Here is a 21,410-nt window from a genome sequence, read left to right on the forward strand (position 1 = left end):
AAAAACCCTGTTGTTGTCGTCTACGCTACTTGAGTTTTAGTACACAGCGGGCAGTTGGCACGATCTTGACCCTGTATAAATGTCTGCTGAATAATGTAATTTGACCGGCTTTACGAGAACCCGGGTTTACGAGATCTAAATTTCGGACGAAGTGCCAAAGTTTCTAATACCATAACGGAGTGGCTGTGTGGTAAGAAGTTGTGGTGAAAGAGTACAGCAGAGTTCTCCACCACCGCCTGATGGAGCTTAAGTTGTTTTCGCTCAATAAACACTCACAACGCTCGGTCTAGGAATCGAAACCGCGATTCTACGACCGCGAGTCCACTTCCCCAACCACTGGGCCATTGTGCCTCCACACTTTTTTATATATATATATATATATATATATATATATGTGTGTGTGTGTGTGTGTGTGTGTGTGTGTATGTATTTAGTTGGTATAGTTGTAGATAACACACTTGCGATGTATAAATATGGAAATTGGCAGAGCGTAGGTTCGATCTACAGGCCTCTGATTTGTGTTCCCAGCACGTTTTCCCTACTTTACTTCGTTCAACAAGCGATTAAGCAAATATATAATGTACCATTTCTTATACTGTCTGTTCTGGCTTACATCATTTCTATTATATCATCCATCAATGTTTCTTTTAATTAATTAATTAATTATTAATAAGACACTAAAAGAGAATGGCTCTCCCCAGACACAACAGTATGATAATTAATTTCTATGCACTTAACTGTCAAATGTGCAAAAATGCAGTAATTACACAATGCATCCTGTAGTATAGGGACATTAATTTATTTGCTGAAAGGCGACATCTCACTCAGCTGATGCTTGGAGAGTCACATTTTGACAAAATACCAAACATAGATGTGTGCATTGCAAATTGTTCTGGGTGTCTCTTCATTTGTCATTTTCAGATCAGCCGCGGAAGCAAATCAATTCTATAAATAATTCCCCAGAGTAGAACAGCGAGCGTGCTTGCAAGAAGATTATACAAGTCGCGATCAGACGATGCCAATCACTCAATCCATTATAAATCTCAGTAAACTATAAAGAATTTCAAAGGTTCACCAGCTCAGACTGTTTGTCCATGTTGCGCGATTTTTCCGAGTTAGCCTTTGCTTAGCGAGTTCCCTTCACAGAAAATCCGGCTGGGTTGATGGGTTCATGCTCTTCGACCACATATTACATAGTCACAGCAGTTAAAAAAGGTAACCCGCGGAGACGGGGGTCGACTGTGGCTCTACTCGACGTGTTACCCGGGAGAACCCAGGAATATACCGACAAATGGCGCAACGGTGCATGTCCACCCGACACCATTTGACCTGGCCTAACAGACTGCTACCTGGCCATTTACACTACAAAATCATTCTGTAGTCTGATCAATCGAACAGAATATTACTGGTTCAATTAGCAACACATGAGTATCGAACCGTATTATACACGCGTGCATATACGCGGTTGCATTGGAAAGTGAGTTTCTTAACCACACAACCATGCCTCGTAAGACATGCAGCTATTTCTAGCAGCTTTAATGACCACAGAGCAGCTAGCGTGTGCGTAGCTAGTGTGTGTTGCTCGGGGCAGCCCTTCCATTTGCTGCCCTCGGACCCCACAAAGACCACATATTGCCTACAGCAAACCCAAAAGTGCCGCCCGGGGTGGGCCGCTCCTAGTCTCCCCCCCCCCAGCTACGCTAGTAATATGCACACACACACACACACACGTATGCGCTCGTTCGATCATGCACATACGCACAATTCTCGTTTACCAAATTCCTTCACAAGGCATTGGTCGGCCTGGGGTTATAAAAGAAGAAACTTACCCAAAAGTGCCGTACGGTGGAACTGAAACCGAAGTCACTTGATCGCAAAGCGTGCTTCTTAATCGCATTTATTTATTTAATCTCGATGACTCGTCTCGTCTGTAACCAGTCACTGCTAATACTATTACAGATCGTAGGTAGTCGCTCGACTTGCTAAAAATAACAACCAAATCTTCCCTTCTAATGTCACACTACCATTTTTGGATAAAAAAAAAACGCACTGGACAATGTACACCTAGATATACGATGCCTGAAAAACTAACAACGCATATCTAACACAGCTGGGAACGCTTTTTATTTATAAATTTACTCGATCATGGTTGACCTAGGGCTAAACAGCGCGAAGACAACAACGAGCCTCGACAGAGCTGCTTCTGTGGTCATTAAAGCTGCTAGAAATAGCAGCATCTCTTCTGCATATCAAGACTTACGAGGCATGGTTGTGTGGTCAAGAAGCTCGCTTTCCAGTGTAACCACGAGGTTTGGGGTTCAGTCCCATTGCGCTGCGCCTTAGGTAAGCAAGGGTCTTCTGCTATAGCCCTGGGCTAACCAATAGCGCGTGAGTGAGTTTGATAGGCGGAAACTGTGGGGAAGCCCATCGTGTGTGTATGTATGTGTGTGTGGGTGTCTGTCTGTTTGTCCCCACCACAGCTTGGCAACCGGTGTTCGTTTGTTTACGATAGAATAAGTACTAGACATTTTAAAAAAAAATGTACTGAGGTCAATGTGTCTGACTAAACCCGTCAAGGCGTTGCCCCAGCTTGGCCGCATTCCAATGAGTGAAGCAAGTAAACGATAAAGGACATATTATGATAATGCTGTCCTAGAATCGCCTTTAAATAAGGCGGAATGGTCACGTTTGGAATGCTTTCGATCAGAGGTTTGTTTATCAGTCCGACACGCTACTAAACAACAACAGTCTTTGTCTATGACATAATGCACAAGCAGTGACTACTACTACTACTACTGCTGCTGCTGCTGCTACTACAGTTACTATTACTATTAGTATTAACAATTGTCTCTCCTAGTGCTTGACGACAACCATCAGCATCCATTTATTGTTTATAAGCATATAACGATATTTTACAGCTGTTACCGTCAGCTTCCCAAGTGGTCTAGTGGTTAGGATTCCGCGCTCTCACCGCGGCGGCCGGGGTTCGATTCCCCGCTTGGGAAATAGCTATTTTTATCAAATTTTTTCTTACGTTAACTCTTTTCATTTTTTTTTTTTTTTAGTTTGATGTTATGATAAACGAATTTTCTTATACTCCCATCAATTACGTAGTAATTATATGGCTGAATTACTCTAAATAAATACTCTGTCATCAAAATGCTGTGGGGATTTCGTTTGCAAGGCTTTTCATGTGAGTTGTTGTTAAAACATTCTGTTGTATCTTGTGGGGGCGGTGGTGATTATGCTAATAATAAGCACACTCTCCTGATTCTCTTTCACTTCTTGATTTTCATTTGTCAGTTGGTTAACCATTTATCCAATGAACCAATCGATTCTTTTGATTAATGATTTGGTCAATCAATCAATCAACTAGATTTCTCAAAGTCCCTTTTGTCGCCATTCGCAGCTTACATTGACATAATGACCCTCCCGTTATACAATGTTTCAACACAGGAGTTCAAATCAAGAATCTTTCAAACCAAATGCAAGAACAAAAAATGACAATTCATTCCTCGAAATTTCAAGCATGACCCTCCCCCCCCCACCATTTCTCCACCCTTCTCCTCTTGATAATCACGGTATCTAACGAATGTTCGTTAGATTACCAGTTGATGGTGTCTTTATCTTTTACTTGTTAAAGTCATTGGATAGCGGCCATACTGGAGCACCGCCTTGAAGGGGGTTTTTGTCGGATAAAATGACCCCAGTATTTATGCCTTTGAAGTCTGGTACTTATTCTATCGATATCATTTGCCGCAGCGCTATGTTAAGGGGACGTAAGTAAACTAACACACCTTGTCAAAACGTGGGTAGGAGTGGGGAGAGGGGGAAACACGATCACAAAGACACATACATATACTACGGGCTGCCACACAGTTTCCGTCAACGAAATTCACTTACAAGGCATTGGTTAGCATGAGGCTATAGTAGTAGACACTTGCCCAAGCTACCGCTTGGAGAGACTCTACTCGAAACCACGTGCTCGCGAAGCAAACTTCTTAATCCTTAATCTAAGCCTTGCACGCAATTATTCGGATAACTGTCCATAGAATCGGTTTCCGTTCTGGGAGCTTATTAAGCGGATTGGGCTGCTGATTGGTTGGTACGAAGTGCTTGTCACTTGCGATGGTGTTACCAACATTAGTCATGCAACTGTAGCTAGCTTTGACGTTTTGTCGTTTAAATACTTTTTTTTTTTTTTTGTATAATTAGATATATAACAACCTCGCTTGCTCTGCTGCGCTGGGGAAACAGAATCGATTTGCTTCTTACAAGATACTGCATAAAGACGATTAATGATTACTAAATCCACCAACTTCATTAATCTTCTGAAATATACAATATAAGACTTTAACGCCAATCCTTAGATATTTCGAAAATATTCAAACTTAAATCATAATATACACAATCATGTGACTAAAATTACCGACCTTGACCACGAAATTTGAACTCGTTATCATTACTATTGTTTTAATACAATTTATTGCAATATCCTTATCGTGACCTGACAGAATTGTTAGCACACCGGACTAAATGCTTATCGGCATTTCGTCCGCCCCTATGTTTTGAGGTCAAATTCCGCCAAAACTTTGCCTTTCATTCTTTCGGGATAAATAGAATAAGTACTAGTCATGCACTGGGGCTAATGTAATCGATTTAGACTTCCACTGAAACTGCCGGCTCTTCGTCAAAATTTGAAGTCATTATTATTGGTCTTTGACGTTGGCACAAATGGTAATCCACTGAACAATAATTATTTTGTTCATTATTGACCGCGTTCGAAAGCGGGGTGAGCTAACAGAAACGTTAGCACGCCGGGCGAAATGCTTAGCGATATTTCGTCTGTCTTTATGTTCTGAGTTCAAATTCCGCCGAGGTCGACATTGCCTTTTATCCCTTCGAGGTCGATAAATTAAGTACCAGTTGCATACTGAGGTCAATCTAATCGACTGGCCCCTTCCCCAAAATTCCGGACCTTGTGCCTAGAGCAGAAAGATTATTGACCGAGTTTAAATCGTACCAGCTATCTTCGGGATTGCATTTTATCCTACCGTTGAAGTCCTGGAAACACTTATTACATTGAGGACCAAGGAGTCACCAACTGACCGTGAGACATCGAAACCCAAGTAGTGTTAGTGGGCAGAAACGAAGACAGCAACAGCAGTGGGGCTTTCCCCCTTCGTATATTATATCAGAATAATGTTTGTATCACTTTCGTGCCAAGTCACTTAACAGCCTTCCAGTTTGCAGAATTATTTTCTCTTTACAAGTCATTATTTATTGTTCAACGTAAAGCAGAGGCTCAAAGTTCAATATTCTGTTGTAATTATAAAAATAATTAACAACAATTAATACGAGAAACGCCAAACTTTATTCTGAATGAGAAATTTAAAATAGGTTCGTAACCATTTTCGATTATAAACAAGCGTTTGATTGTTGGTCGAAAACTAGACCTGGCTACGTGTTAAAATGAGATCTTAGTGTCATGTTTACCAAGCAAAGCGTCACCACTTTGTACGAACGTTCACGAGGGAAAACACTTTTACTGTGGCTGAACATGTCCAACTTAGTCGACGAAATTATCGCTTTTCGTTTCTATTTCATTTCCGTGTGCATTTATTTTCGTACATGTGAAGGCGCGTGGCTTAGTGGTAAGGCAATTCGGCTCACGGTTGTAAGGCCGTGAACTCGATTCCCGGCGGTGCGTTGTATCCGTGTGCAAGTCACTTTATTTCACGTTGTTCCAATTTACTTAGTTGGCAAAAATGAGTAGTACCTGCATTTCAAAGGGCCGGCGTTGTCACATTGTGTGTCATGTTCCTTCTCCCTCTAGAACTATATTAAAAGTACGCATGTCTGTGGAGTGCTCAGCCACTTGCAGGTTAACTTCACAAGTTGGCTGTTGCGTTAATTGGATCATCTTGAACACTCGTCGTCGTAACCGACGGAGGGCCGGTTGAATTAAGTTATATTTGTACGTAGGGTTCCTGCATATACTGAGTTTCAACGCTTCTCCAGTTTCATTTCCTCTTCTCTGTACACTTATGTTTGTCCGTAAATATAGATTATATAACCTTAGAAAAAATAGTCATATCAAATACTATACAAAATAAGTTCTTGATTTAAAAAAGCAAAAATTATCTCCTACTCGGGCTGAGTATCATAATTACCAAATGGCAAGATCAGCTTCGCTTGAGCAGGGGAGATAATCACAAGATTCAAGAATTCTGGAAGTTGACAAGCTGTTACGGAAAAGAACAGGTTCATTATCTGGAAATAAGACAATCGCGGAGGCGTGTTTCTGGCTCAATAAGCGTCATTAACTCGACATTTATTCAATCCTATTTCCTGTTGCCAAACTTTTACAAAAAAAAGTAGAATACATTTATAGCTCTTTGCATAATTTAAGTAAAAATTTACTTAGGGAAATAACTAAGAGTGTCCAGTGGCATGTATTTGAGCAACGTAGACGAATATTTTGAACATTAACTATATTAGAATCTTTACTCTACGTTGAAGTTTATTAAAGATGATGGGGTCAAAATACCTTTTTCATAAATCTATTGCGAAATACTAAACTTCAACTGGATTCAAAGTTTCACTGTCCACTTTCCATTCAACTGCAAATAATTATATCTACTCTACCCACAAAGAAGTGGACTCTTCTTCTGGATTGGAAAGGAAAAAAACGATGTCATGTACTTTATTTTGCATGTACTTTATCGTGTTTATCTCGATTGAACATGAAGTTACCTACTTTACTTAACGCCAACAGACAAACGCGACTCTTTACAAGCAGTTGCAAATAATTCTGTATATATCAAATTTTCAGCTTCCGCTGTCAGCTTCCCAAGTGGTCTAGTGGTTAGGATTCCGCGCTCTCACCGCGGCGGCCGGGGTTCGATTCCCCGCTTGGGAAAAGCTTTTGTTTGTTTGTGTGTGTGTTTTTTTTTCCTTTTGGGTGTATGATAATAACTGGTTTCGTTATTTCGTTTTTGCATATGGCTTGCAAGATTCTTTATGTGAATTCGTATGTTGAAGCATATTTTATTGTGTCTGGGGAGAGTCATTCTCTTTTAGTGCCTTACTAATTTAACATACTCACCGGTCTGATTTCCACTCATTTATTTATTTATTTTTTTATTTATTTATTTTTACTAAAACTAATAAATAAGTAAATGAATGGTTTCTTTATTTTCACCTGAATTATGCGATAATCGTTCACTTTAAGCAAACTAAATTGATAGTGAAATGTACGAGGATTGCTCTCAAAATAGGGAAAAAGATTTCTGATGTTTAAACATAATTGGGATTTCTAAATATAATTTTCTTAAACTTATATATTATCGTCGTATTACGAGTTGATGGTATATAGGTTACTGTTCGATGTGTGTTCACAGCACATCCGATTTGTTGATGTAAAGAGACTTTGAGATACTGCCGTATTTCAACCTCATTGAGTGTCTCATCAGTCAAAGTTATTCCTGATCACTGTATCTGTACGAGGTTAATGGCTCTCGTTTATAGAACATCAGTCAACAATATATTTGCTGAAGCGATAACAATTCATCGAGAATCCAAACAATAATGTGAATAATAATAATAATAATAATAATAATAATAATAATAATAATAATAATAATAATAATAATAATAATAATAATAATAAAGGAATATAAGAGACGCCACGACAATATAGCCAGGCTTGTCCACTGTACACTTTATAACAAGTATGGACTTGACAGAGCAAAAAATTGATATGACCACAAACCTGAAGGCATCGTCGAAAATAGAAATGCAAAGATCCTTTGGGATTTTATGATTCAGTGCAACCATGAGATAAAGAACAGGAAGCCAGACATAGTCTTAATTGAGAAAGAAAACAAACCATGCTGGATGTGGTAAGTAGCTTGCTTACCAACCACGTGATGCCGGGTTCAGTCTCACTGCGTGGCACCTTTGGTAAGTGTCTTCTACTATAGCCTCAGGCCTACCAAAGCCTTGTGAGTGGATTTGGTAGATGGAAACTGAAAGAATCCCGTCGTATGTGTGTGTGTGTGTGTGTGTGTGTGTGTGTGTGTGTGTGTCCCCTCCATCGCTTGACAACCGATGCTGGTGTGTTTATATCCCCGTAACTTAGCGGTTCGGCAAAAGGTTATCGATAGAATAAGTACTAGGCTTACAAAGAATAAGTCCCGGGGTCGATTCGTTCGACTAAAAGGCGGTGCTCCAGCATGGCTGCAGCCAAATGACTGAAACAAGTAAAAGAATAAAATTAATCTCAAACTCTCACTACTTTACATTTAACCAGAAATGAATAATTCTTCTATATTTTGGGAAAAAACCCCAAAACTTCGAAACCTACGAAATATTTCTATTCGAAGACAGAAGACAGCAGAAGCAAAAATAAGGAATGCACGCGCTCATTTAAATAGAGACGTGTAAAATTCGGAATCTGCATGATATAACACAAATTCGTAGAAAATTTCATTAAAAAACATTCATTTTTCTGAAAGTTATGATCATCCAAATTCGGGAGGGGTGGGCAGATATCTAGTTATGCCCGAAATGTTTCTTCTCGAAGGCAGTCAACAGGAGAGAGGGAGCGTAGCGTTATGTAGGCTGTTGAGAGGCTGACTCTAAATAAAATTGCTTAGCTTGACATCAATACACAGGCGCAACTGTTCACCAGAATATTTACACATTCGACTATATTCTTATTTTGCTGCTTTTGTATTCAGCATCCCAAGTGGTCTAGTGGTTAGGATTCCGCGCTCTCACCGCGGCGGCCGGGGTTCGATTCCCCGCTTGGGAAATAGCTATTTTGCTTCATTTTAATAAAAGTAATGCCTCCTCACTGTAGAAGCCATCTTTAAAATTATGCTTACACCAAGTAATTCCTCTTCATTGTCGGAATATTTATGCAAATATAACAATTTTCTTCTTCTTTCCGTTACAAATTTAATCCGAAACAGCAGCACAATTACAATTTCGGGGCCACGTCGCTTAAAATTTTACGAAGGGCCCTTCAGTAGTAAAAAGGTCTGAGTAACCACTTTTGCAATATTTTGGTCAGTTTAATCGCCACATTTACGATAATACATTTTCATATGTTTGGCTAACACTGGTATTTTATCGGTTTGTTTTGCCGTAATGCTTCAATGTGTGTACTAGCATCCATGACCTCTTTCTCTATCAGCACAGATAAGGAGTCTACTTCACTGAGGAGTTCTAATAAGACTGAAATATGTCCGAAGTTATCCCTCCATTATCAAGATGAGTCCCATTCCCGATTATGTTATCCACATTCTATTTTTATCATTTTTATTAATTAAAATTCTAAAGTTGCCTCTCTTATCTACTTTTGCTAAAATTAATCATTAAGTTCATAATTATTTCCTCTCACCACGGGGTTATTTTTAATTAATTTACGCTCCTCGGCCCACTGCACTAATTATGTTAATGTACGAACTTACCTGATGTATACATATGTATATATATATATACATCTATATACATAAATTACACACACATGTATAGATATACAGTTGTGTGTGTGTGTGTGTGTGTGTGTGTATGCGTGTGTGTGTGTGTGTGTGTGTGTGTATGTGTTTGTGTGTGTGATGTGAGTCAGATTTAAGGCAGGGTGTGCTACGACTAACAGCTGGCTCACAGCCTAGCTGTCAAGATGTGATGTTACCACCACCACTACTACTACTACTACTCAACTTTTATGATAGACAGGTAAATGTAAAAAGGTAAGCAAACGCATTGACTCATCTGGTATTCGGTGTCTGTGGTGGTGGTGGTAGCAGTGGCGGTGGTATGGTGGTGTCGGTGTTGGTTGTGGTGATGGCGGTGACGCATTTAAAGTCAGTGTTGTTGTTGTTGTTTACTTCTAGGTCAGCCTATGAGAAAAAAAGCATCGCCGTTGTAGCCCTCCTGTAACCAAAGGCGCTCCAGCCATGACGATCCCGTTTTCTTTTTCTTACGCAGGGGCTACACGTTATTTAATTTCACCTTCTTTTACATGTATCAGTCACCGGACTGCGGCCAAGCTGGGGCACTTGCCTTCGGACGGCAAATCGACCTTAATATTTATATATTTATTTACTCTTTTACTTGTTTCAGTCATTTCCCTGTGGCCATGCTGGAGCACCGCCTTTAGTTGAAGAAATCGACTAAGCCTAATACTTATTCAATCGGATCCCCCTTTGCCGAACCGCTAAGTTACGGGAACGTAAACACACCAGCATCGGTTGTCAAGCGATGTTGGGGGTGGGGGACAAACACAGACACACAAACATATATACACACACACACACATATATATACATATATACGACGGGCTTCTTTCAGTTTTCCGTCTACCAAATCCACTCACAAGGCTTTGGTCGGCTCGAGACTATAGTAGAAGACACTTGCCCAAGGTGCCACGCAGAGGGAATGAACCCAGAACCACACAGCCACTCCTGCGCCTACAGGAGTGGCTGTGTAATTTGCATAATTATTTATGGGTTTTTTTGTGTGAGTTTGTGTTTGTCCCCTTCTTTCAACATCTGTCAACCCCGCCCCCTTTTTTAACTAGTCACCTTACTTGACCGCTAAATGCACAAGTCTTTTTATTAAATTCTGCTGAAGAGCGTAGGCTCGAAACGTAAAAGACTTTCTCACCATCCCGAGCGTTAATCTAATACATCTGTTTGTTGTTTATACACCTACTTTCGTCTTTTGTTTTTCTATCTATATATATGTGTGTGTGTGTGTGTGTGTGTGTGTGTGTGTGTGTATGTGTACGTGTGTGTGTATGCATGTATACATGCATCATACATACATACACACATACATACATACATACATACATACATACAGCGAACGATGCGCGTATGCTGGTGGTTTTGGTCGTGGTGCTGTTTAATTCTGAAGCACCTTGGTTCTCCTTCTTCCAAGAAACTCATTCGTTTGTGTTCCTTTGAAGTTTCTAAAAGTGTATTCCGCTTTCTTCATTGAAGCCTGACGTGTGTTGCGGTGTTAATTGGTAGGTGGTCCCATGAATGCTGGCGAATTGTTTGCCAGGTGGTTGCGGCAGTGGTTAGGGGGTCTGTAGCAGGGTAGGATGTCGGTAGAAGGGGTCTGCTCAGATGGGGGATGGAGATGCAGAAGTCGGTGTGTGTACGTGCGTGCTCAAGGCTGTGCTTGCGTGTGAAACTGTATGTGTGCATGTGAAGTGTTTGTGCGTGTGTGTGTAAAAGTGTGCATGCATGCGTGTGTATGCATGAAGATATATGCGTGTGTATGTGAAGATGTGTGTGTATGTAAAGGGTGTGTGCGTGTGTGCGAGTGGTTGTTTGTAAAGAAGTGTATGTGTGTGTATGAAAGTGTGCATGTATGCGTGTGTGTGTGTGTGTGAAGACGTGTATGTATGGCGTATGTGTGCGCGTGCGTGTGTGTGTGTGTGTGAAGGTGTAAATACGTGTGTGTTTATGGCTGTAAGTAAAGGTGTGTACGTATGCGTTTGAGTATGAGTGTGTCTGCGTGTACGAAGGTGCGTGTACGTAGTTTGTGGACGCGTGAAGGTACGAATGTGTGTCTGAGGAGTGCGTATGTGTATGTTTGCATGTATATGTGTGTGTGAGAGCGCGCGTGTATGTCTGAAAGCAAGCGTGTGTGTGTGTGTGTGTGAAGGGGTGTGTGTACGTGCGTGTGTGTGCGCGCACCTGTACGAAGGTGCGTACGTGTACGTAAAGGTGTGGGCTGTTTAAGGAGTTTAGCTGCGAAGCTATTATGTTACCTTGTCTTTTATCTGTTTCTTTGGGAAATCAGGAAGTACCGAGTGCCAAGCCCAACCATTGATGGCGTTATAAAGAGTCTTAAAATGTGGAAGTCGGTGTCTGGAGTCTTGTGAGATGGTGGTGGTATGCATTTATAAGTGTGTGTGTTTGTATGTATGTATGTATGTATGTATGTATGTATGTATGTATGTATGTATGTATGTATGGAATGATGGATGGATGGATGGATGGATGGATGTGTGTGTGTGTGCGTATACATATATGTATGAGTGTGTGTGTGTGTGTGTGTGTGTGTGTATGTGTGTGTGTGTTCTCTTCTATTCTTAATTATTTGGATTTTTCATCTAAGAAAGGAGATGGTTTCCGACTAAGATACAAAGCTCCATCCTTGGAATGTAAGATAACAAGGACAAATTCACATTCTAAACTTGAGAAAAGTCTTGCATATTTTTACTGTTCCACTTACAGATTGCATTTATAATGTATAAACTTGTTGGATGATTTCTTTTCCTGAAAACCCAAGCTTATCCAAAATGTCACTTAGGCATTTACCCACAAAGCCAAGACACCGATTATTATTGGTAGAAACGTGAATTTGTAATGAGGTATCATCGGCGCAGGAATGGCTGTGTGGTAGGAAGCTTGCTTACCAACCACATGGTTCCAGGTTCAGTCTTACTGCATGGCACCTTGGGCAGGTATCTTCTACTATAGCCTCAGGCCGACTAAGGCCTTGTGAGTGGATTTGGTTGACGGAAACTGAAAGAAACCCATCGCATGTGTGTGTGTGAATGTGTGTGTTTGTGTTTGTGTTTGTCCCTCCACTATCGCTTGATAAACCGATGTTGGTGTGTTTACCTCCCCGTAACCTGGCGGTTCGGCAAAAGGGAATCCGATAGAATAAGTACTAGGCTTACAAAGAATAAGCCCTGGGGTCGATTTGTTCGATTAAAGGCGGTGCCCCAGCATGGCCGCAGTCAAGTGATTGAAACAAGTGAAAGAATAAAAGAATAGAAGTCGAAGATCTCGAAGCAGTTGTTTGTCTGACAGTCTGTCTGCGTACCTGTCCGTCTGTCCGTCTGTCCGTCAGTCTGTCAGTCCGTCTGTATGTATGCATCTGTGTGCAGTACTTGATATACGTATAGAGCAGAAAGAACATCATCGTTAGTAATCCACCTGGCGGGTGATCGCACTCACACACATACATACACATATAGACTCACACACACATGCACAAATTCTCTCTCTCTCTCTCTCTCTCTCTCTCTCTCTCTCTCTCTCTCCCTCCCTCCCTCTCCCTCTCTCTCTCTCCCCACACACAATGTCTATTATATTCGTGTACTGCTTGCTACTGTTCTAAAATTCTTTTTTGTTTTGAAAATGGAAGTGAGGAATGGTGATGGAGGAAAATGGTGGTGGTGGTGGTGGTGGTGGCAGTGGTTAGGTTACGGTTACAAAACTGGTGCTGTTGTTGTTGTTGTTGCTGCTGCTAGTGAGTTCCACTTCTGAGGACAATTCCGCCGGAGCAGACCAGTTCCAACCGTCGATGACACGACACTGTCCGTGTCATTTCATGGACTTGTAAAAAGTGTAAATTAAGGACGACTTGACTGCTGTTTCTAGCTGGCCGTGCGACCGCATAGAGGCACGCGATGCGATGGTGATGATGATGATGATGGTAATGGTAATGAGAGTGACGTTAGGGGGCGTGGGAGTGAGGGTGAATGTGATGATGAATGCAAATGTTGGGATAATTAATACCCAGGATATCGGTTAAGGAAGGGTGGATGATACCGGAAGTAATGCGGGGTGGATCAGGTCAAACGTGATTGTGAATGAAGTTCATTGAAGACAGCGTTAGTAATAAGGGGTGCGGGTGGAGGTAGCGGTGGTGGTAGTGGTGGTGGTCAAGGGTGGAGTTGCTTTTGGTGGTGGTGGTGGTGAAAAATGAAAAATGTGGAATGTTCAGTAGTGGTGGTTGTAGTTGTGGTGTAACACGATGGTAATGGTGGTGGTGGAGGTGATAGTAGTAGTAGCAGTAGTGGTAGTGGTGGTGGTGGTGGTGGTGGTGGCGGCGGCGGCGGAATGGTTGTTACATAGCTTCATGACCAGCTCTGATGAAACAGACCTGTGATCAAGAGCGTTCCAGCCATGACCATCTCGACGTTTCCCTATGAGCAGTGAACCCAGAACGAAATTTTTTTGTTTGCGGTTTTTTTTTTCTTTCTTTTCAAAGCATCTGGGTATGATTCGAAGGAGATTTGGCTGTTATGTCTAGCAGGTAAAGGCAACCACATAAAGACTCCCAACTGGCTCATGCTGAAACGGAAGTAATTGTTCTGTTTATAGTGGTGAGGGTCACATGTTACGTTGGTGGATTTGGTGGTGGAGGTGTTGGTGGTGGTAACATATTCATCTTCATTCTTTGTCCTTTCTTTCTGATTCTATTCCTGATTGCCCGGGGCACCACATTATGTCCCATGGAATGGCAATACCTGCAGGACATTCTTCCACAATCGGCAATGAAGTCGTTTAATGTCTTCGGTTTTCGTTTTCCATTACCTACGCTTGTCGTCAATTCATGACACCTGCATTCTGTGTAGTACAGGTACTTGCTATAACTAGTACCTGCCCTGACTTCTTGATCCTGGATTACAAAGAGATAACCTTGAAGAATGAAACGATACAAAATTGCCTGTATTCCGTGCCACGCCTTTAGTGGGTCCGATTTGTTCGACTATAACCCTCGGAGGCGATGCCCCAGCATGACCGCAGTCCAATGACTGAAACAAGTGAAAAAAATAAATAAATAAGAGATAAACACACACACACACACACACACACACACACACACACACGAATGTGAGTTCAAAGAAAACCGGATGCGAAACAACGTTAATCTGAACCACAAAGACGTCCCACGCTGTTTTAGACATGACAGCGTCTATTCAACATGGAAATTAAACACCTCACCTGAACAGAAGTTACTCCCTACCGCTTCACTTCTGTCCACTTATGTCCTGCCGCTGACCGATTGACCTGTCAGTAGCAAAAACACATCACTAGCGTTTATTTTTCTTTTTTTTTTTACCGTAGTATCCAACACGTAGTGACATGAATTCGGTTTAACCGACATTATCCGGCAATTAATAGACGAAAAATTCACACTGAATAGAAATTTTATTTTGCCCGTCGTGGACACCCCGCAACTTTTCCTATCCGAAAGGGTTTTTCAGACGCTATTATTTACTATTTAATGTGTTTGGAGAATTATTTTACGTTGTTTCGAAAATATATTCTTTTATTCTTTTATTTGTTTCAGTCATTTGACTGCGGCCATGCTGGAGCACCGCCTTTAGTCGAGAAAATCGACCCTAGGGCAAGTGTTTTCTTGTGAATGAAATTAATAGATGGAAACTGTGTAGAAGCCTGTGTATGAGTGTTTGTTACCACCACCAGGAATTGACATCGGTGTCGGCTGGTTTACGCCCCCGTAAATAGTAGTCGGGCAAAAGAGGTCGATAGAATAAGTGCACAACTTACAAAGAAGTAATGGAGTTGATTTCTTCATCTGAATCCTTCAAGGCGGTGGCTAAAAATAATTTCCGAAAACAACATTTGAAAAGCGAAACACAGATAAACAGCAAAACCGATCAATAAAAATTTAGAGAAGTCAAAACATTGGCAAATGGTAGGACGACAACCGCGGACAATGCCTTAATAAAATAACATTAGAATGGAACCGATGAAAATGATAATCAAGACAAAAGGAAGAAAACATTCCATTGTATATAAAACTAGAATGAATGCGCCACCACTACACTCACACGAAAGATCTTAAGATCGCGGTGGCATAAAACTTGAATCGACAAAAATTCAGTATAAATAAAATATAAATGATATAATATGCAATACATATTGGCTACTCTATTCCTCTTTCGATGAGAAACCATAACAGCGGAAGGTATTCACATACGTACGTACATACATACATACATACATACATACATACATACATACATGCATACATACTTAGTATAAACATAAATGTAAGTATTAAAAAAAATATGAAGTATATAGAATCTTTCTACACACAGAGGAGACCTTATGTATGTATGTATATGTTATTGCGTATACATATGCCTTTATATATATATATATATATATATATATATATATATATATATATATATATATATATATATATATATATATATATATGCATGTAATTTATGTATATGAACAAACGCACACACACACACACACACACACACACACACACACACACACACATCATGGAGTCAAATTGAAATGTCATCCGATCATTTTTTTGTGATATATGTCTGAAGTTTACAAACATAAAGCTATAAACATTGAAAGTGTATTTCGAGGCACGTTTAAACATGTATGAACTATAAACAAACAATACACACACGCGCGCGCGCACGCACGCACACATTTCTTAAATGTTATATTTCCCGTTCTATTCGATATACACAGGTAAAAAAGGACTTGTTGCGTAAATGCCAAATGTGGAAACGATCCTTCGCCGCTTACACTGAAAGACAGAGAAGGAAGGACAAAATGTGAACGTGACCTGACCCTTCTTTTAAGGTCTTATTCATAAATGAGTCGTTTCGCAACCATGTGGTCTTGGGTTCAGTTCTACTGCGTGGCATCTTGGACAAGTATCTTCTAGCTTAGCACCAGGTTAACCGAAGCCTTGTGAGTGGATTTGGTAGACGGAAACTAAAAGAAGCTTGTTGTGGATACACACGCATACATATACATATATATGTGTGTGTGAAGTGGGACTGAACCCGGACGAAATGTCGCTAAGCATTTTGATCGGCGGTCTAACGATTCTGCCAGTTCACCGCGTTGCATGTAAATTATATTAAATTTCAGTTTAGACCGATTTAAAAAAATTCTTTTCTTTTCTTTGGCTTTTAGGTTTTTCGGAATTTCAACGATGGGCGGATTAGGATTTTGAACGAGTGCAAAGTTTCAGCCGCAAGCAAGCAAGGTTTACGCCCCTCATCGTCACTCCATAAGAGCTTGGGGCTCTTTCGTTGCCTCGTTACCCCTCGATGACTCGTGTGGATATATTTCTACAGTACATGTCTTTTGTGTAGCTGTGTAGTTGAATGTATTATTTTAAAAAGAAAGAACAGAAAAGAAAAAGAGACATAATATGAGTGAAACGGGCGGTGGGGGAGATCAAGTGTGGGCTCGGCGTATGAGAGAGAGAGGGAGAGAGAGAGAGAGATAGATAGATAGATAGAGAGAGAGAGTTGGGAAGAGAAAAAAACCCACACACACGCACAGGTAAATGTCCTTTGTTTCCATTGTTGTTGTTGTCTGTCATTGACAATTGTCAGAGACACAGGTAGGTTCAATGAAATACTTTTTTTTTACCTGCTGTTGTCACCATGATGAGTCATGACTGACTGATATTCATACACAGCTGTTTACGTATGAGACAGAAGTGAGGGAATGTCTGTGCGTGTGTGTATACAAATTTGTACCTATACATGTATACATATATATATATATATATATATATATAAGACGGGTTTCTTTCAATTTCCGTCTACCAAATCCACTCACAAGGCTTTAGTCGGCCCGAGGCTATAGCAGACACTTGCTCAAGGTGCTACGCAGTGGGACTGAACCCAGAACCATGTGGATGGGAAGTAAACTTTTTGCCACACAATATATATGTCTTTATCTTTTACCTGTCACTTGTTTCAGTTACTGGATTGCGAACATGCTGGAGCACTGTCTTGCAGGAACTTAATTAAGCAAATTGACCTCAGTATGTATTTTAGGTATCATAATATTCTATCGCTGACTTTTGACGAACCGCTACTATATGCAGATGTAAAGAAACCAATATCGATTGTTCTGGGTCTGTAGCAGAAGAGAATTACTCAATGCGCCGCGCACTGTGATCGAACCCGAAACAAAATGACTGCAAACCGAGTTTCTTAACCTCACAGCTATGCTAGTGCCTGCTCGCAACATTTGGGTTTATGTACTGAGTTCAAATCCCCATCGAAGTCAGACTTGTTCATCATTCTTCCGCGGTCGATAAAATAAAGTACCAATCAAATATCGGTAATCGATATAATATTCCTATCAGGCAATCGCGGTGCGGAACGGGGTTGAAATGAAAGAATTAGGGGAGGCAGGACTTATGCAAATGAGAAGAGAAGTTGGAAGTTCATTGAGCTGCCACAGGGTCATGTGCAAAGAGGAGAAATAGAAAGATTAAAAAACAAACAAAATATTCCAGTCTGTTTTGTTTTCTTTGAATAAACAGAGACACGTCAATAAATTTGAACAAAGAAATGCAATACAAAGACAAAAATTTAAAAGTGCTTCCCATTCATTTATTTTCTTCTCACCCCCACCCCAGTTTATATCCCCCTTGGTTATTTTGCATGTAGTTATATATTCGAATAATGCGGCGTCTTTTTTTAACTAGCACTACCCACTCTAGTCGGAGTATTCCTGTACATATATACGTACGTGACATACATACATACATACATACATACATACATACATACATACATACATAACATAAATACATACATACATACATTTTGTTGGCGGAAACTGTATGGAAGCTCGTCATACAATGCACACACGTGTGTGTATGTGTTTCTCTGTGTGTACGTGTGTGCGTAAGTCCGTGTCTGTGTTTTTCCTACGTCACCGCATGACAGCTGGTGTTTGTTTGTTTACGTCACCTTAACTTAGCAGTTCGGAAAAAGAGATCGATAAACTGAGTGCCAGACTTTAAAGAATATGTACAGAGTTCAATCTATTGGACTAAAACTCTTCGAGACAGAAGTACCTCAGTATGGCTGCAGAGGAAAGACAGAAACAAGTAAAAGATGAAAGATATATCTGTCTGGAGCAGAGAAATTCTTTGACCAAATTCCACCGGCAGAATCGTTAGCACGCCGGTCAAAATGATTAGCATCATATCGTCCGTCTTTACGTTCTGAGTTCAAATTCTGTTGAGGTCGACTTTGCCTTTCATCCTTTCGGGATCGATAAAATTACTACCAGCTCAACACCGGTTGATGTAATCGATTTACTTAATCACCCAAAACTGCTGGCCTTGCGACAAAATTTCGAAACTATCATTTCATGAGAAATTGAACAAGTTTCGGTATTGAGAAAGACGGAAAGATTTTTTTCAAAACATTGAAAAAAATTAAAAAATATTGGAATTTCGAAAACAAAAAAGTACCACATTTTGTTTTCAGAATCGTAATTTCCATTGAAATTGTCGAATACCACCCTAACCTATAAAAAGGGTAGCTTTTACATCTCTTTTGAGGTATGGAGTGCTTAATTCGAAAATTTGCCGCCTTTCATACTTCACTCGACATTGATTGGTACGATTGATATCCATTATTGTTAGAACTTTTCAAATTTCTTCAAACATCGAATTGGAGAAATTCCTTTGCGGTCTTTACACTCCATTCATCTCATTCTTTCATTTTCATCGATTGCTTCATTGTCCGCATCTTCTTATGCGCACACGGCTGATCCAAATTAACACCCGAATTAGTTTTTTTCATCTCGTCTGTTCTCCGTGATCACTGGGGTGAGATTATTCCACATTGTTATTTTGTTGAGGGGGAGTAACAGGGAAATTTCTCCGGAAGCAGACGACTCCTAACAATGGAGAAAAAAAGGGGAAAAGAACCTTCTTAATCCGAAGTTTTGAAAACCATTGAGAACTGTAGCGGAATAATTATCGAGACATTGTTTGAAATTATTATGATGCTGAGGTTAGACATTGTGATCTTAGGAGACTGGGGGAAGGTGGTTGAGGGAGTGGAAGGAGTCGACATTTGGCATCAGCCAATTAACTGTGTTAATTTGCAATCAGTACATACATATATATACATTTACACACACACACACACACACACACACACACACACACACACACACACACACACACACACACACACACACACACACACACACACACACACACACATATATACTGGGTTGGTACATAATTATTGAGGCTTTTTTTCCAACGAATTCTATTCAACGAAAACAATAACAGCAATAACAATAACAAAAACATCTTTAAATGATTATTCCGGAGCATATTCACCATCTACTTCAATTACTGCTTCCCATTTGCTTGGCAGGCGGTCAGACGGTCATTTAAAGATGTTTTTGTTAAATATTGTCATTGTTTTTGTTTCCAAATTTTCACCAGATTTCTTTTTCAGAACTTCTGCTCTGATGTAGTGTGGCATGCTTGTGACAAAAATTGCATCTATACCGCGACCATGCTGGAGCGCTGCTGCCTTGACGGGTTTTAGTCGAACAAATCGTCCCCAATACTTTCTTTTTAAAGTTTGGTATTTATTCTCCCTCTTTTGCCGAACCGCTATGTTACGGGGACGAAAAACAAATGACATCAATTGTCAAGCGGTGCATGGCGGACAAACACAGACATAAATATACACACACATAGTCAAAGATGTATATCACGGGATTCCACACAGTTTCTGTCTGTTTCTCAAAAATACAGCCATTATACTCAATCCAAAAGAAAATTAAAAGTAAATAAAGTTTAAATTATAAAAGCAATTTAAGTTTTAAGATTTGCCCTTAAAAAAAAAAAGAGACAACCCCCAAACTAGGGCCTCTTTTGTTGCATATATTACTGGTCCCGCAGTTTTTAATGCTGCTGTGACAAAAAGGCTATCATTATAAGGGTCGACAGGGCATAGGTGATTTCACGTACAATGAACAGCATTTGAAGTGGCCCTGGGGGTGGGGTGTAAAGAAGGTGAATAACTTTGAGTCACGGTTAGTATTTCTGACCTTTAGATAACCTGTCTGGACCAATCAATTTATTTTGCTACCCGTGTGTTCCACGAAAGAGAAGGGAACGTGTGTGCGCGTGCATGTATATGTGTATATGTGTATGTGTGTGCGCGCCTGAGTTTGTGTGCATGTGTGCATGTGTGTGTGTGTGCGTGTGTGTGAGAGAGAGAGAGAGAGAGCGAGAGACCGTACGAATATACCTATGTACCTATGTACCTATGTATGTCCCATGTGAACAAAGCATGTTTATAATCACAAATTAATCATCTTCACGCATCGTTCCTTCCTTCGTTCCTTCGTTCCTTCCTTCCGTCTCTTTCATTTTTTTTCTCCCTTTATTCTCTTTCAGATCATCTCCTTCAAAAGAAAAGCAACTAAAAGAAAGAAAAAAAAATATTCTACTACTGAACGCCATCGCTTTATCCCTTTCACATTAACATTTTTCTACCCACCGTATTTGATGGCGTTTAAGATGCACTTTTTCTAAAAATAGAAAAAAAGGAGTCTGAAAACCACCAAGCAAAATTGTGCTTCCCCTCAGCATATTTTGTCGCAGACTCACATGATTCTGTCTTCTGCAACAACTTCGGTCCGATTAAAGCCCTGTGAGTGGATCTGGTAGACGGAAACTGGAAGAAGCCTATCGTACATATATACATGCATACATACATACATACATATATGTATGTATGTATGTATGTCATTATTCAGTTTATTTCAAGATTTCTTGCCAATAGA

General features: G+C 40.3%; 3 non-coding genes across 3 annotated transcripts; all 3 read left to right on the forward strand.

Annotated features, from left to right (window-relative positions):
• Positions 1-2,933: 2,933 nt before the first annotated feature.
• On the forward strand, positions 2,934-3,005 carry Trnae-cuc (transfer RNA glutamic acid (anticodon CUC)). The gene has a single exon. It is a non-coding gene; the product is annotated as a tRNA-Glu (tRNA).
• Positions 3,006-6,850: 3,845 nt separating this feature from the next.
• On the forward strand, positions 6,851-6,922 carry Trnae-cuc (transfer RNA glutamic acid (anticodon CUC)). Its single transcript has one exon. It is a non-coding gene; the product is annotated as a tRNA-Glu (tRNA).
• Positions 6,923-8,746: 1,824 nt separating this feature from the next.
• On the forward strand, positions 8,747-8,818 carry Trnae-cuc (transfer RNA glutamic acid (anticodon CUC)). The gene has a single exon. It is a non-coding gene; the product is annotated as a tRNA-Glu (tRNA).
• Positions 8,819-21,410: the final 12,592 nt, after the last annotated feature.

Source organism: Octopus bimaculoides, chromosome 11 (assembly GCF_046866305.1).
Source record: "Octopus bimaculoides isolate indiv1 chromosome 11, ASM4686630v1, whole genome shotgun sequence".
Lineage (NCBI taxonomy): Eukaryota > Metazoa > Mollusca > Cephalopoda > Octopoda > Octopodidae > Octopus > Octopus bimaculoides.